Source organism: Dunckerocampus dactyliophorus, chromosome 2, assembly GCF_027744805.1.
Source record: "Dunckerocampus dactyliophorus isolate RoL2022-P2 chromosome 2, RoL_Ddac_1.1, whole genome shotgun sequence".
Lineage (NCBI taxonomy): Eukaryota > Metazoa > Chordata > Actinopteri > Syngnathiformes > Syngnathidae > Dunckerocampus > Dunckerocampus dactyliophorus.
Genome location: NC_072820.1, coordinates 46,382,021 through 46,398,298, shown reverse-complemented (window position 1 = coordinate 46,398,298; position 16,278 = coordinate 46,382,021).

Sequence of the window (16,278 nt, the reverse complement as noted above, 5' to 3'; positions counted from 1 at the left end):
GTATGTATGTGTACATACATACATACTATATATTATTATATATAGGTTTATTTTGCTTCTAGTAGATGACTGTAAATAAGCTTTACTAGAAACAGTATTTTCGGCTAGTCTGAACTGAATGGACTTTGAATTAGACTGTCTTTTTGAAATAGATTATTTAAAAGAGCAACTAATTATCACTGTTTTGTGAGTTCAGATTAGAAACCCACTTAACCAAGTATTTGACAGGATAAATGACTACTATACTGTGTGTGTCTTTGCAAAACTTTGTAGGGAGTAAAGGAATGGATCTGTTGCTAACGGAGCTACTGTTCATACTTGGATGTGTAATGTACTCCATTGACATCACACAAGTTGAACATCATGGACGTGGATTATAATGTTCGGAGGGACAAATAAACCATCCATATTTTTCTAAACATTCAATTGATTCAAATTGATTGAGCAATCTGTGTTGTGTATTTTTCTGATGACTGAAAAACCCTAACCCCACTGACCCTAACCCAGGACCAAATTATCATTGGATTTATTGAGACAGAGTTAGTTTCTGGTGCTTTTTTTTGTTCAGTGGAAGCAGAAACTAATCAAAAGTCAATCTCAATGTCTGGAGCCACACATTCTCAGGAGATTACATGCCGAATAAATTACTGAATCAGGCAGACAGTGCTTTTTATCACACAATACCTTCCTCCAAACACAACTGGACAACAACATTGTGGCTGTTAATATACTCGAGATTTCTGGTTTATAGTCCAAATGAATCTTTTGAGTGGTTTTTTTTTGGGGGGGGGGGTGTAATGTAAGTGAACAAAATGCAAAACATGCACTGCTTAGCTTTTGTGTGAAGTTGGTCCGTCTTTGGCTAAGGATTTTAATAGTCAAACCTGATTTGCAGAAAGCAGTAAACTTGATGCACAGTCCTCCGCCTCTGGTCGCTGTGCCCGAAGTGTGTGGCAGTCGGCTAGCTCAATAGCAGCGATGTCTCGGCGAAAATGATGACGTTGCAGTCCAAAAATGTCTTACTGTGGGTGGAGACGTAACTCGTCCATTTTATTCACTAAAGACTGCGCATCAGCCAGAAAAATGCTTGATAACGAGAGTCTGTGCAGACTTGAGCTTAGCTCGTATTCCTCCGCTCCTTCCTTGCCTTTGTTTGTGTTCTCGTCACCAAGTGTGTGTAGACTCGGGTACTCTGGAGATCTCATGGACTGGTCAAAGCTATCTGAAATCAGCAAAATAGTAACTGCAAAACTGCAAATCTGGAAGAGACGCTGTGTATCTGCGCTGCCATTTTGCATAAGTAAAGATCTTCTGTTAAACACACGTCATTTTAAATTCTTTATTAAAATAAATGAGGCTGAATTTGTATCAAAATAGGCTATTTATAACAAAAACAGACATTCAAAATAAAAAAATGTTTGCTCAGCAGCAGCAGCCGTTGGCAAACCCTCGTAGCCAGACTGGTACAATCTTGATCACATGACTTGATCATTTTCATGATTCGAATACGAGATTGATAGTTGAATCAGATGCCAACGAATCAATTCGTCAAATATTCTTCACCCCAAGTTTAAATGTCTTCAAAGATTAAAAAAAAGCATAAAAAACTGCCCGCAGGTTATTCTCCAGTGAATCAAATTCTCAAATAATAAAAATGAGGAAATAAATATGATGTCATACTGGATATAATAGTTTAGAACTGGGTGTCCAAACTTTTTCCATATACAGGGTTATACTTTTTCCACATACAGAAACAACAAACTATTATGATAGCTATCATTGAATGTATAGCCGATTGATACTAGCTAAACTTAGCTGACTGCAAACATAACTAATGCGCATGCGTGCTACGTGGGCCGTGGCTTGCAACATCGGAACAGAAAGAGGGCAGAATATACAATTTAGAGAGTTAATGCCCCCCATGTTGGGCCCTAACCAAGGCAGACAGCACCTTTAATAATGAATTCATCTTACTTTTACAATATGCCGAGTCCCAATAAAAAACAAGCTGCACTTTGGGCACCTTTGGTTCACAAGATTTGTCTTAGAAAAAGTTTAACAGTAAATTCCCTTCCCAAAAAAGAAGTTTTTGGGAATTTTTACTATTTTCCCAGCTTCACTTTACTCACAGTTTTTCATAAAGAGAAAAGAGTAAAAAAAAATAAAAGCGTAATGAAGCAAATTTTATTTTTTTTTGCCTAAATGAAGCATGTTTAAGCATAAAAATGACTACATTTTTACATAAAATACAACTATAAGGCATTCAGAAGATGCATTCAGTGACACTGTTATTAATATGTGGTATTCTGCACTGGTCACAAAGTAATGTTACTGTAATGTTGGATGAGACGCACAAACATCAGACTTGATCTCCGGAACAACAGGCTTATATTGCAGGTTTCAATGATCTCACAACAGGCACTATAATCCCTAATAAAAACCACGGGCTACTGTTGCACCCGTAACCCACGGCAAGCTAAAACTGAACTCTGAATCCCTGACGTCACTTCCTGTCCGACCACCACTCTGCTCCTCTAATGCCTGGAACACTGTTACAGCAACACACGCGAGCAGGAGTGTCATTTATGTTATAAATGCCCTATTTTCTGTTATAATACCCACTATATTGGGTAATAGTGTAAAAGTGACTATAGGGGTGTTAGTTCATGTCCACAGGGCTCTAATATTAAAAACTAACTATACTTTGTGGAAATTCACTTATCGTGGTCGGGTCTGGAACCAATTAACTGCGATAAATGAGGGATTACTGTATATTTTTAATCTTCAACCACAACCACAACTAGATGCACTTGACCTTTCCTAGCAGCATGAAGATGTTGGACTGGTACTATCTTCCTCTTCTACAGAGTTGGATCAAGCAGTATGAATAACAGAGTAATTATTTATATTTACTATATTGCTTGGAAGTTGGTATTTAAGCTGTGTGGGTGTGCTATAGTGGATGGATTACAATAGATCCACTCTATTTGTGAGTGTTACGTTTGTGAGTAATTGAGGCGCCCATAAAAACTTGTATTTTTGACACACACTTTGCTCCTTCTCCTCCAAACCCAGCTGCTAGCTTGACATTGATGTTTTTGTTGGAATTTCAGATCAACATCTGCAATAAAAGTTGCAATTATTAGATTATATTCAGCTCCAGAACCCTGCCCGTCTCTCTTCATTTGCCATTGTTCACTAGCAACAAAGGAAGCGAACAAGCTAAATGCATAGAGGCACAATCCAGGTTTAAGCTCTAAGTATGTCTCACACACTCATGACACAAATTCATTTTAAATGATAAAATGTTTATGTGGAGTGCCATCTCCGGATTGGGGAAGATATCCTGCCCCCGGTGGAAGAGTTAGCGTACCTCAGGGTTTTCCGTGAGGGAAGGATGGAACGCGAGACAGGCGGATTGGTGCGGTATCTGCAATTAAGCGAGCCGAAAGGCAGAGCCCTCAATATAGCTTTCAATCTTCGTTCCTCCACTCACCTATGGTCATGAGCTTCGGGTAGTGACCGAAAGAACAAGATCGCAGGTACAAGCGGCCAAAATGAGTTTGATCCACTGGGTGGCTGGGCTCTCCCTTAGAGATAAGGTAAGAAGCGCTGCCATCCAGGAGAAACTCGGAGTAGCACCACTGCCAGATGAGGTTGCTCGGGCATCGGTCAGGGTGCCTCCTGGACACCTCCCTGGGGAGGTGTTCAAGGGACGTCCATCCGGTATTAGGTTTCAGGGAAGACCCAGGACACGTTGGCGAGACTATGTCTCTCAACTGGTAACACATCAGGATCTGCCGGCTAATGCCTTGGAATCCACCGGGAGAGGGCATTCTGGCCTCGTGATCTGACATCAGATAAGCGGAAGACGGATGGTTGGATACTGTAGATAAGCTAATGAATGATAATGTAAGATGATCAAGATTAGCAAAAGAGGTCAAGTGTAATTAACCAGTACTGTCAAATGATGGACACCAAAGTAGAGATAGACACGATTTATTGACCAAAAAGTGCACTTAGACGCAGTAGATTGAACAAAAGGCCAATAAACCAAAAATGACGGCAACAAAAGGTCACTGCAACAAAAAACTAGGAACTCTGAGAGGTGGACAGAGCCGCAGTGGCAGAAAGACGCTGCAGAAAGACTGAAATAGAGATACAGTACATACAACAAAAAGATGACGAAGAACTGGTAAGAACCATAAGAACTGTCACAACAGAGAAAAGGGTAGAAAGAAAGTAAAGAACAGGAATGAAGAAGGCTCGTGGCTAAACACGGCAAAGACAAAGGAAAGGGTCCGGTGTCCTTTGGCTGCAGCATGGTCTATGAAGCCCTGATTGCACTCAGCTGGCTACGTCTCAGGAATCCAAACACGGCCACTAGAAGAGAATGCAGAGGGGTGGACAGTAAGACTGGACACAGATACGGCAAAAACAGAATCATCGCATCAAGTCAATGAATGCAAGAGTGCTGTTCTGCATGAAAACGTGTGATTATGGTAGGTTTGCACAAATAATGCACACAATTGTAAACAATATTCTTAGCGTAAATAGGGACAGACGTGTTATTGATACTTTTTGATACTATCGATATGTGGATGGATCCTACCCATTGCAACAAGTTGATCACACTGTTAATGGCTTGAAAGTATCTGTTTACTAGCAGAAGCCATTCAAGTATGGTTAAACATTGCAAAACATGTACAGAAGACGTTTCGGGGGCTACATTCATACACGTGCAAACAGAAAATATACAGTAGGTTATCGGCTGGCTGTTATGTGGACCAGGCCTGGCCGACTGAACTGCATTTGGAGACATCCTATTCAGTCATATTTTGTTCACGCTGAGCTTAGCAAGAATGACAGTTCACTTATTTAGCTGCAGCTGATATTTAGCTGTATTTAGAATCCAGCCCTTGGGCAATCAGGAACACACTCGTCCGAGAAGATTCTCCAAACTGTTGAGTTGACTCGCAGCTCTGCAGCTGTCATATCCAGAGGTGACATCTCACTCTTGACCATTAACTAAGAGGACAGTTTGGAGCTCAGCCTTTTTCTGTCTATATTTCAAATGACCATCTGCTGTCATACTTGAAATCGACACTGTAATACCTCGGCACCGGGGGCAATGAACCTCTGGCTATTATGGAATGTTAATAATATATGTTATTAATAAGGATATTTTTATATTAATCGTGGATAGTCAATGGATAGGTTTTTCAAAAATATATCATGTTTTGTGGTTGAATACGGCGTATTATTAGTCGTAACATATGTATATTTGAGCAAATGTTACCTATCTTTTGCCTAAATTAAGCATTTTTAAGCATAAAAATGGCTAAATGAACTAAAATAAGGCATTCAAAAAACACATTCAAAGACATTGATGATATGTAGTATTCTACACTACCACTAGTTGTCAGTAATGTCACTTTAATCGAACTGTCACGCAGACCGACAAGCAGGGCGTGACAGTGTTCTTATATTTTTGGAGTGAAAAATATTCTAATTTGGAGCCAAGGATTGTCATGTTCGGGGAGACACACAAGCACCAGGCTTGACAGCCAGAACAACAGGTTTTTGTTGCAGGTTTGAATGATTTCACAGCAGGCACAATAATCCCTAATAAAAATTCCTAATAAAAACACGGGCTGCTGTTGGCATAATCATGAAAGCTGAAGCTGAAACTCAACTCTGAGCCCTCAATGTGACTTCCTGTCTGGCCATCAGCAGCTCCCCTAGGAACACATTTAACAATGTGTTAAAACACACACAAGCACGAGTCTTATTCATGTCTTAAATCACTTATTTACTCTTATTATGTCTACTATATCAGGTAATAGGAGTGTAAAGGTGACTGTATGGGTGTTGTTTCATGTCTAGAGGGCTCTAATAATGTTTAAAAAACTGTATTTAGAAGGTCATAAACAGGTTATCTATGCCCTAAACCACAAAAATATACAATTTTTAAAGAAGCAATCCTACTTTGCAGAAATTCACTTATCACGGCTGAATCTGAAACCAATTAACAGCAATAAACACGGGATTACGGTATTAGAGATGGTCGAGTATTGACCGAGTCATTCAAAAGTTGCACATTTTTTACTGAACATGGGACTCCCTGGTATTTGTCTCTGTTAACTCGTTCATTTACCTTGCTGCTGCTCGCTAAATTAAAAAGGAAACCAGGTAAGACGGCATTAATTGTACAACTGTTACTCTAAATTAATTTGTATAAATGTAATCGCCCTGTGGAAAAAGCAACACATCTGCTCCTTGCCTCCTTGCCTCAAATCTCTCCTTTCAACTTCCTGTTTATTTCTGAGCTTCTCTCTCACTAACGCCGAGCCGAGCACTTGAAGAACCCGGGAACTCGCCAACCTAGACTCACTCATGCATACATTTTCTTTCACTTAGCCGGGTTGGGTTGTGGGGACAGCAGTCTTAGTAGAGGCGTCCAGATTTCCCAGTCTCCAGCCACCTTGTCCAGTTTCACCCGGGGGACACCGAAGCACTCTCGGTATCCTTCAGGGCGTCTTCCTGGCTGAACATGCCCGGGACACCTCAATGAAAATACCGCTTTTTATGCCAGTCCATTGATTGGTGTCACACTGAAATTATTTCCACCGGAAACAATGATGCTTTCCCTACAATGGAGCAATAAACTAACTTCCTGTGATGACATCTTCCATCTTCCTTTATCCAAGTGAATTTTCAATAAACCTGTTAGCAAATGTGAAATTCTCGTTTCTCGTGGCTTAGCTTTAGAATGACATGTCGGTCACTCAGATCAGATGTAGCATTTGGGACACAGTCAGCCATAGGCACACATTTATGGGGGAAGTAGGTTTTAATGCTGGTAAGTGCAATTTTAGACCTTCTTCAAATTCATGGCAATCTGTGTGTGTTTTTGTGTATGTGTGAACAGCAATTCACAACACTGCGTGTGCAAATGAGAGAGGGAAAACGAGCTATAATGGAATAAGCTTGCTCCTCCAATTCACGTTGATCCTCTAAACCCATCAGCATTTAAATGAAAATCTCAATTTCAATCGAAAATAATCTACCAATAGAGGAGAGGCTGAAACAGGAAAACGATGTTGACAAGGCAGTGCCAGTATCAGCCCAACAGACACTTCAACTTTCAGGGAAGGGGGAAGGCCTTGCTATAATCATCAGGTATCTACATAGCACTTGAAGCAGCATGTCACAGGCCAGAAGGTAACCCCGACTGGTTCAAATTTTACTTTCTGCAGTTTGAATGCTTCTTTCAGTCGCTGTCAATGGCTGGTGGTGCATTTGGTACCTGGGCCTTCAGTGGGAACCTGAAGGAAAACTGCACTTTTTTGGGAATTTTGCCCATTATCCACAATCCATATGTGAAACTTAAAATCACAACTACTAAAATTTGCTGCTCTGGTAAACCTTCAAACAGCTAAAATTATGCAAAAAGCAAAGAATAACCTGCTACCCAAATATGTACAATTCTTCTCAACAAGAGGAGAAATATGACCATAGGGAAAATTAAACAAAAAAAAAAACTCCTTACCTGTTGCTACTGTTGAAGAATACTGTGTATGTTTTCACCTTTAACCTTTGCCACTAACTCTAAACCTTTCCCTAACCCACCTACTAACACTAACCCCCAACCCCTAACCCAACAACCCTGCTCCTAACCTAACCTTCCTACCTAGAACACCTAAACCCTAACCCTTTAACCCTAACCATCCTAATCCTAACATTCCTAACCCTCCTAAACCCAACCCTCCTCCTCCTAATCCTAACCCTAATCTCCGTAACCCTAACACCTAAACCCTTGGTGTTTTTACTGTTACAAGATCAAACAATGTAGGACACAATTACAAACAATTTATAACATATTTAAGCAAAGTTGATTAATCATGTCAGGGACCCTTTAAGTCCATCCACTTTATCAAGGGAAGGAAAGGCCAAACCGGCTAAGCTTCGAAAATATGACAAGAGTTAGAATGAATTTGGCTTGACTGAAAACAATGATGGATGGCCAAAATGTGTCATGTATCTTCAGATGCTTGCAAACAAATCCATGAAGCCAACGCTTAATTAACAAAAATATTCACTTTTCTGCCAGTAATTTTAGGAAGAGGCACTAAGCAGTCAGAATGCGATTGTGCACAGTAAACAATCGGCCCTTATGGACCGCTGTTCTATCAATGCATTTGGCACTGTGTGTGTGTGTGTGTGTGTGTGTGTGTGTGTGTGTGTGTGCAAGCGCGTGCCTGTCTAAGCTAGCGAAAAGCCCTCCCCGAGGCATAATGTCCCATTTCCCACACTGTACTTATTTCAAGTGAGGGACAGTCTGCCTAAAAGCGGACAAAAAGGCAAGGCAATCGGCGACAGAGTAGCAGTTACCACAGCAACACAAATTCAACCATGCTTCCCCCATACTGGGGTCTTAAAGTTTGAACCCTGCGGATTATACACTGGTGCAGCTAATTTATGGCTAAATTGTAATCACGAGTCATCAGTGCACTCACAACGAGCTTGTCAACACACTGCAAATCGCAGAAGGTCATTATATAGAACAGAATAACAATATAACAGTCTGACTCACGGTGTCATCTTACAAAGAACACTAAACTCATCACACAGCACTCAAACAGTATACCTGATAAATATACAAACATGTAACAATACGATTTTAAATAATAAAAAAATACTTCTTTAAAGTTTTCCCATAATGCCTTGTGTCTGAGCAACACATTAATTGGTGCCTGCCCGGGCGCTGCAGTGATGTCAGCCTCCCTCTGGGCTCCTCTGGCTCCCTCTGTTGGACAGAGGCAGCATTGCTGCGCCATCTATCCATTTTGTATGCCGCTTGTCCTCCAGTGAAATGTTTGCTCGAACAAAATGCATTATGCGAAAATTAGAAGTGTGTGTGTGTGTGTCTATGTGGAACTTGGAGTTTGATCAAAAATGAAGAAAAGAAACTTAAATGTTTCAAATCATCAAACAAATGTAAATATTAGTCAATGACAACACAACTGAACACAAAATGCAGTTTTTAAATGAAGCTTTTTATTATTAAGGGAGAAAAAAATCCAAGCCTACATGGTCTTGTGTGAAAAAGTGATTGCCCCCTAAACCTAATAACTGGTTGGGCCCCCCTTAGCAGCAACAACTGCAATCAAGCGTTTGTGATAACTTGCAATGAGTCTCTTACAGCGCTGTGGAGGAATTTTGGCCCACTCATCTTTGCAGAATTGTTGTCATTCAGCCACATTGGAGGGTTTTCCAGCATGAAGCGCCTTTTTAAGGTCATGCCACAGCATCTCAATAGGATTCAGGTCAGGACTTTGACTAGGCCACTCTAAAGTTGTCAATGTCCTGCTGCAGAACCCAAGTTGGTTTCAGCTTGAGGTCACCAACAGATGGCCGGACATTCTCCCTCAAGATTTTTTAGACAGCAGATTTCATGGTTCCATTTATCACAGCAAGTCTTCTAGGTCCTGAAGCACCAAAACAGCCCCAGACCATCACACTACCACCACCATATTTTACTGTTGGTATGTTGTTCTTTTTTTTCTAAATGCGCCATTACTTTTACACCAGATGTAATGGGACACCACATTCCAAAAAGTTTAACTTTTGTCTCATCAAACCACAGAGTATTTTCCCAAAGGTCTTGGGGATCATCAAGAAGTTTTCTGGCAAACTTGAGACCAGCCTTAATGTTCTTTTTGTTCAGCAGTGGTTTTGGTCTTGGAACTCTGCCATGCAGGCTGTTTTTGCCCAGTGTCTTTCTTATGGTGGAGTCATGAACTCTGACCTTAACTGAGGCAAGTGAGGCCTGCAGTTCTTTGTTGTTGTTGTTTTTCATCACTGTGCTCTTGGGGTCATTTTGGTTGGCCGGCCACTCCTGGGAAGGTTCACCACTGTTCCATGTTTTCACCATTTGTGGATAAGGACTCTCACTGTGGTTAACTGGAGTCCCAAAGTTTTAGAAATGGCTTTATAACCGTTTCCAGACTGATAAATCTCAATTAATCACTTTTTGAGTTTTTTTCCCCATTAATTATAAAAAGTTTCATTTAAAAACGGCATTTTGTGTTTAGTTGTGTTGTCATTGACTAATATTTTAATTTGTTTGATGATTTGAAACATTTAAGTGTGACAAACATGCAAAAAAAAATCAGGAAGCGGGCAAACAGTTTTCCACACCACTGTATTGCCTTTTAAGGGTACTGTGTAAAAATATAATACACTTGAAGAAAGCAACAGCCATTGCTTGTAGAGAGCATTTCAAGGCAGGTGGCCGACTACCAGTTAGACCAGAGACAGATGACGTAGGAGACTTGTTAACTGGGATGACTGAAAGCCAGCAACCCTTGAAAGGTGTCCCAGATGATGATCTGGACGGTTCAGGTGGGGAAACACTCCAAAACTCAATTGCTTTAGTGCAGTGGTCGCCAACATTTTTTCTTGTGAGAGCTACTTTTACAAAATGAAAATGGCCGAGAGCCACAACTCACATTTTGTATTTCAGAATGCATTTCTTTCTAGTGTTCTCACATTATTAACTGAAAACCTGAATGAAAAGCAGGTTTGTGGGCGCCTCATGTGGTCGTGGGGGCTACCTTGGCACCGCGTTGGTGACCCCTGCTTTAATCATAATAATAATACATTTTATTTAGAAGCACTTTTCTAAAAACTCAAAGGCACTTTACAATAGAGCAAGCAATGCAATCAATACCATAAAACCATAAAACCGAAGAATCCAATGTACATACAGTTAAAATGAGAATAACATGGGTTTTACCATGAGACTTAAAGCTGGACAGGTCATTGCAATTACAGGCAGGTGCAGGGAGGGATTCCAGAGGGAAGGGCAGTGAAACTAAAGGCTCTGTCACCCCAGGTACGGCGCTTGGCCATTGAGGGTGGGCACAGGAGGTTGGCGTCAGAGAACGAAGAGTACGTTTTGGGGAGTGAAAGTGGAGGAGGTCAGTGATGTAAGGAGGAGCCAGGTTCTGTAATGCTTTGAAAGTGAGTAGCATGATTTTAAACTGTGTACGGTATTGGACAGGAAGCCAGTGTAGGCTTTGGAGAATAAGGATGATGTCACCATAAGACCGAGTGTGTGTAAGTAAACGGGCAGCAGAGTTCTTTTGAGAGTTTTACTTGGAAGTCCGTAGAAAATGCTGTGACAGTAATCAAGTCTGGTGATGATGAAAGGGTGAATGAGGGTTTCAGCGGTAGGAAGGGAGGGGAAGCATGGGCAAAGACGAGTGATGTTTTTTGGTGGAAAAAGGCAGTTCGGGTTATCTGGCTGATGTGGTGTTCAAATAAGAGGGTGCTGTCAAGGAAAAGGCCAAGATTTCGGACGTGAGGTGAGGAAGAAAGGGAAGCGCAGACGATGAGTAGGGAAAAGTTGTTGGCTGTATTTGTGAGAAATTTTGGACTAATTATGATGATATCAGATTTGTCACATTTTTAAAAAGCTTCGTCCATTATTTTATTTCGGAGAGCCAGGAGGTGTGTGTAGTGATGGATTTGGTGGATATCGTCGGCATAACAGTGAAACTGAAGACAGCAAATGATGCTACGAGGGGGGGGCAAACACAGATCCCTGTGGGACTCCTTGCGACAGGGAGCAGTGGTTGATGTGTGTGAACTGATGACGGTCAGTGAGGAGTGATTGAATCCAGGTGAGTGCAGTTCCAGTAATGTTGAGGTGGATGAAAGGCTACTCTGAGGTCTAAGAGGATTAGGATGGTGAGGTGGTCCGAGTCTGGAGCACGAAGAAGGTTGTTGAAATGGTTCAAAGAGATTATTGGAGTTGAGATGGGGTTTTAACCGGGCAGCGACGACACGCTCCAAGATATAGGAGAGGAAAGGGAGGTTAGAGATTGGCCGAAGTTGTTCATAATGTCTGGGTTGAAACCAGGTGTCCTCAGAATGGGTGTAAGGGAGCGAGGGAACCAGTGGTGAGGGATATGTTTGAGATCGACAGGCTTTGATGAGGCTGAACAGCACGGGATCGAGTATGCAGGTTGAGTTCTTTGAACCCTTCAGGATGGCGAAGATGTCAGTCAGACTGAGTGATCGACGAGAACTGGCAAAGGACCTGGAGAGGGAGAGTGCAGGGAGTGGGCAGGATGGGACGCGGGAGTATTGGCCAGAGTGCTCTTAATATTTGCAATTTTGGTTTGGAAAAAGGTGAGGAAGGAGTTCCTAGTTATTGTCATTGGGTTTAAGGAGGTTGTTAATGGTGGAGAACAGAGTGTTGGGGTCATTGGCGAATAAAGCAGCCATGATGTCCAACCCAGGCAGCAGGCTATACTTGCTGTAGAGTTCCATGAGCATAAATGACAATATTAAAAAGAAGAACATGAACTCAAGATGAAAACCCTTCATGTTGAGATATCTATCAAAGACATGGAGAGAGACACCAAGCAGCAGCGGAAGCAGCAACAACATGTCCAAGTTCTTTCTCACAATGCCCCTGTTAACCTTGTGCCTGTATAAAATAAAATAATTACAATAAAATAACATTTCTACCAAAATGTATTAGGCAATGAATCATCTCTTCTCTTCATCTTGTCATTTTCAAAGTATAAAATCAAATATACAGAAAACACAAAATGTAATGCATAATGCAAAATAACAAAAAATGCCATCGCTCGTGCATCACTTCACACATTTGTTTATGAAACGTGCTGCAAATCAAAGGTGTCTTTGTAAGTGAGTCCAGTTTTTGCATTGGCTACTTCAGCCATGCTCAAGGTCAGCCTGCCACTGGCCATGTTTCATTTACGTCGTGATCTAGACCTGGATTAACTCTAGTCTCCCTTCAAGCAACGAAACTATTTAACTCAAGGCTAGGACAAATCTGAGATGATTTTAATCCATGTCTGAGAAAGCCATTTCAGTAAATCCTGGTTTCCAGTGTGATTTTGTCCACAACTAGGGCTTAATCCCTGTACGGAAAAACTGGGTCCAAATGACAAGACCCCCAAGCAATCATCCTCCCTAGTACTAGGCAGGTGTTCAAAACAGACCTTTTCCAGGGCGAAAGTTCACCTGGGTTATTTTATTCTAACAGCTGTGAATGAGTCAAGGGGTCTCGAGGACAGTTTACAGTTGAATTCAAACAGGAGTAGACGCAAGCAATTGTAATGCCAGCGCTGGAGAGAGCTATGAGCTGCCAATAAAGGTTTAGCGACGGCCAATCGATCTCTGAAGAGGAACTCTGTTCTTCTTTTCTTTATGACTTCTGCCAGAGGTGGTGCAATGGGTGTAAACTCCCCTTTGTTAGTTGTTGGGATATTAGTCAGCAGTCAGTCTAGGTTGGACAGACAGCGATTAAAATGGTGGCATATCTTGAAACTATGTGTGTGTGTGTGCGTAGATAAAAACAGGGTGCATCTGTTCCAAGTGAAAGGCCTTCTGAGTGTGTTATTTCTCTGTGATGAGGGTGTTGCTTTCCTTGAAGTAGAGTGGAAGATATTTAGTCAGTTTTATGGCCACAGTTCAGTTCATTTTGGGTACAGTAAGGGAACAAAACACACAACATGAAACTAAACTTTTGTGTAAGCAGCTTTAATAATTTTTTTAGACGGAACTTAACACAAACTGATAGAAGTTTTCAAATAGACAAATTCAAGAAAATATATATGAAATAATATATAATAAATAGTCTACAAGGTTGACAAGTACGACAGTACCAATTTGAAAATGAAAGACCATCCGAAAGGAGGCCTCGGGGAAGACCCAGGACACGATGGAGAGACTATGTCTCTCAACTGGCCTAGATATTTTTTAAACGTTTTTTACATAGTTTGATGAGAATTTTAACGTGTCATCTTGTTACAAACAACCTGATCTACCTCCCGCCTCCCTGCTTAGGTTGCTGCCCCCGCGACCTGACCTTGGATAAGTGCAAGAAGATGAATGGATGGATGGATGGATGGATGGATGGATGGATGGATGGATGGAATGTCGTTATTGGCTAAAGCGCAGCATTAATAGTTCCAGCTTGATAGTTTCACATCTCTACTCAACAATGGCAGCACACTGCTTTCGTTTTCGTTTCGTTCGTCTTTGTCCGTTTACATATTTCAGACATTGCAAGCCATTTCTTTGAGGCCTGAAGTCATAAACACTTTCTGTCTCTCACTGCGTACTGTGTGGGGACTTGGTGAGCCCTTGTACCAAAGCCAAGGTTACAACAATGTGATTACAAATACATATACCCTTGATTGCTTCCAAATAATTATAGTGTTCATCGGTTAACCTCTTGTAACTCAGCAACGTTAACACGTTTCCCTTCCAACGGTAGAAGTATTATTCCTCTGCCGCTTAAACTCGCCGAACAAGCAGATTCATTTGCTCTGATATGTACATTTTCCACACCTACCCCGTACTTTCATACCAAGATCATCCATGCAGACCTTGCACATGCACAGAAAAACTTGGAAATGTCTTTTTCTACAAGAGGTTAAATGTTAAAACTCCAAGATAAAAATAATAATTGCAGCTTGCCACAGCATAAAACTTTCATTGAGTGTCAGCTTGAATGTGGACTAAGACAATCAGCGTGTTCTGAGGCACAGTAAGCTGGCACGCACGTTAAGTGCTTTTGCCGTCAACTCGTTTCTGCCCGACTGCCTAAAAAGTAGTCGGAATCAACTGTTGTCTCGAAGTTTATCTCCCCACGTGCAGGACCCGACCCGAGCTACTCGTGATAATCCACTGATTGTAGGCCGCTAACTGACATTTGTTTCACGACAGATGCCAGATTCAGATAAACATTTAATTAGCAACTCATCAGCTTTGTCAAAGCTAATTACCTCCGACTCCAGCCCCATCCAAAAGTGACTCCTCGAGCTGCTGGTCTGCACAGCGGTAGCTGGCGCAACCACTGCCTGCATGTATTGTACTAATATTGTGGCTAATCCAGTCATTGTGCATCGACTCGCTTCTGGGTGGGAGCAGTGAGGAGAATGAGTTAGAATTACAAGCAGAAGCAACATTGTGCTATTTATCAGCACTTTACACACTGATTATAATACCACTGCAGCGGTTGCTTAGAGAGAGTATTAAGAGTATTAATCTTCTAATACAGTCATCGCTCGCCACATTGCGGTTTGAATTTCACGGCTTTATCCTATCACGGTTTTTCAAAAATGTATGAATATATCATGCTGTTTGATCATTGAATGCGTCCTATTATTAATGTAGATTAAAAAGGATGCAAATGTGACATTTTAAGCCTAAATGAAGTGTTTTCAAGTATAAAAATGGATAAATTCACTAAAAGACATTTTTCAGCATTTTGCCCATCATCCACAGTCCTTATGTGAGACATGAACGCATGTCTTTCTCTTTTGTGTCGTCTAAAGATACAAAAACAGATCAAAAGAGGCAGCTAAGAATGCACGTAATGGGACGCAGCTATTCCGCCTGTAAAGCTTTCTGCAAAAACATCCAAAATTTGCCAACAACGCTCCATTTACATAATGTTACCTGCGTATTAACAAAGCTACAGCGACATTGTTATTATTATTGTTACGAAGAAATACATTACTGGCTTTTTTCGGAACACAAAATGCCTTTGATTTAAAGACTTCTAACTACTTCCACATTTCTCAACCGATTCAGATCGTTACAAACTTCTAAACTCATTCGGCACATTTAGCCGCCCCGGTATATTGCGCTATCATGCTAGGTGTTAGCATACTAATGCTAGCATGTTAGCATTGCTAGCATGTTAACATTAGCATCGTCCGTGTAACCAAAATTTATTACAGAAAATGTCCACAAGGTAGCAAAATACAAAGAGGAAAAAACAAATGCAAAGTACAAGTTTTCAGCTTCCCGTGACGGTGTTCGTCTCGAACACTGGCACGGGAAGCTCAAAACTAGAACTAAAGGCGCTGCTATACACGGAGCAGAAATAGCAGGAAAAAAACTACAAAAACACGGAACCGAAGGAGCTGCTGACAAAAAACTAGCAGAGAAAAGTACAAACCAAAAATCACACAGAAAATAATAACTGAGCAAACGAGGAGCAGGTCGTAGGCGAGGAATCGGAACAATCTGGCAAGGAGTGAAGCTCACAGCACAGCTTAAGAAGGAGTCAGGTGATAATTGCCAGCAGGTGTGTATCGTTAGCTCTGCCGAGGCGGCTCAGCAATGTGCTGCAAAACATGGCAGACATGCGGCAGCAAACAGATCAAGACATTCTCTTTGTTTCTGTGGGCCAAAGACAGTGATTTCAGTTTTGTACGGGAC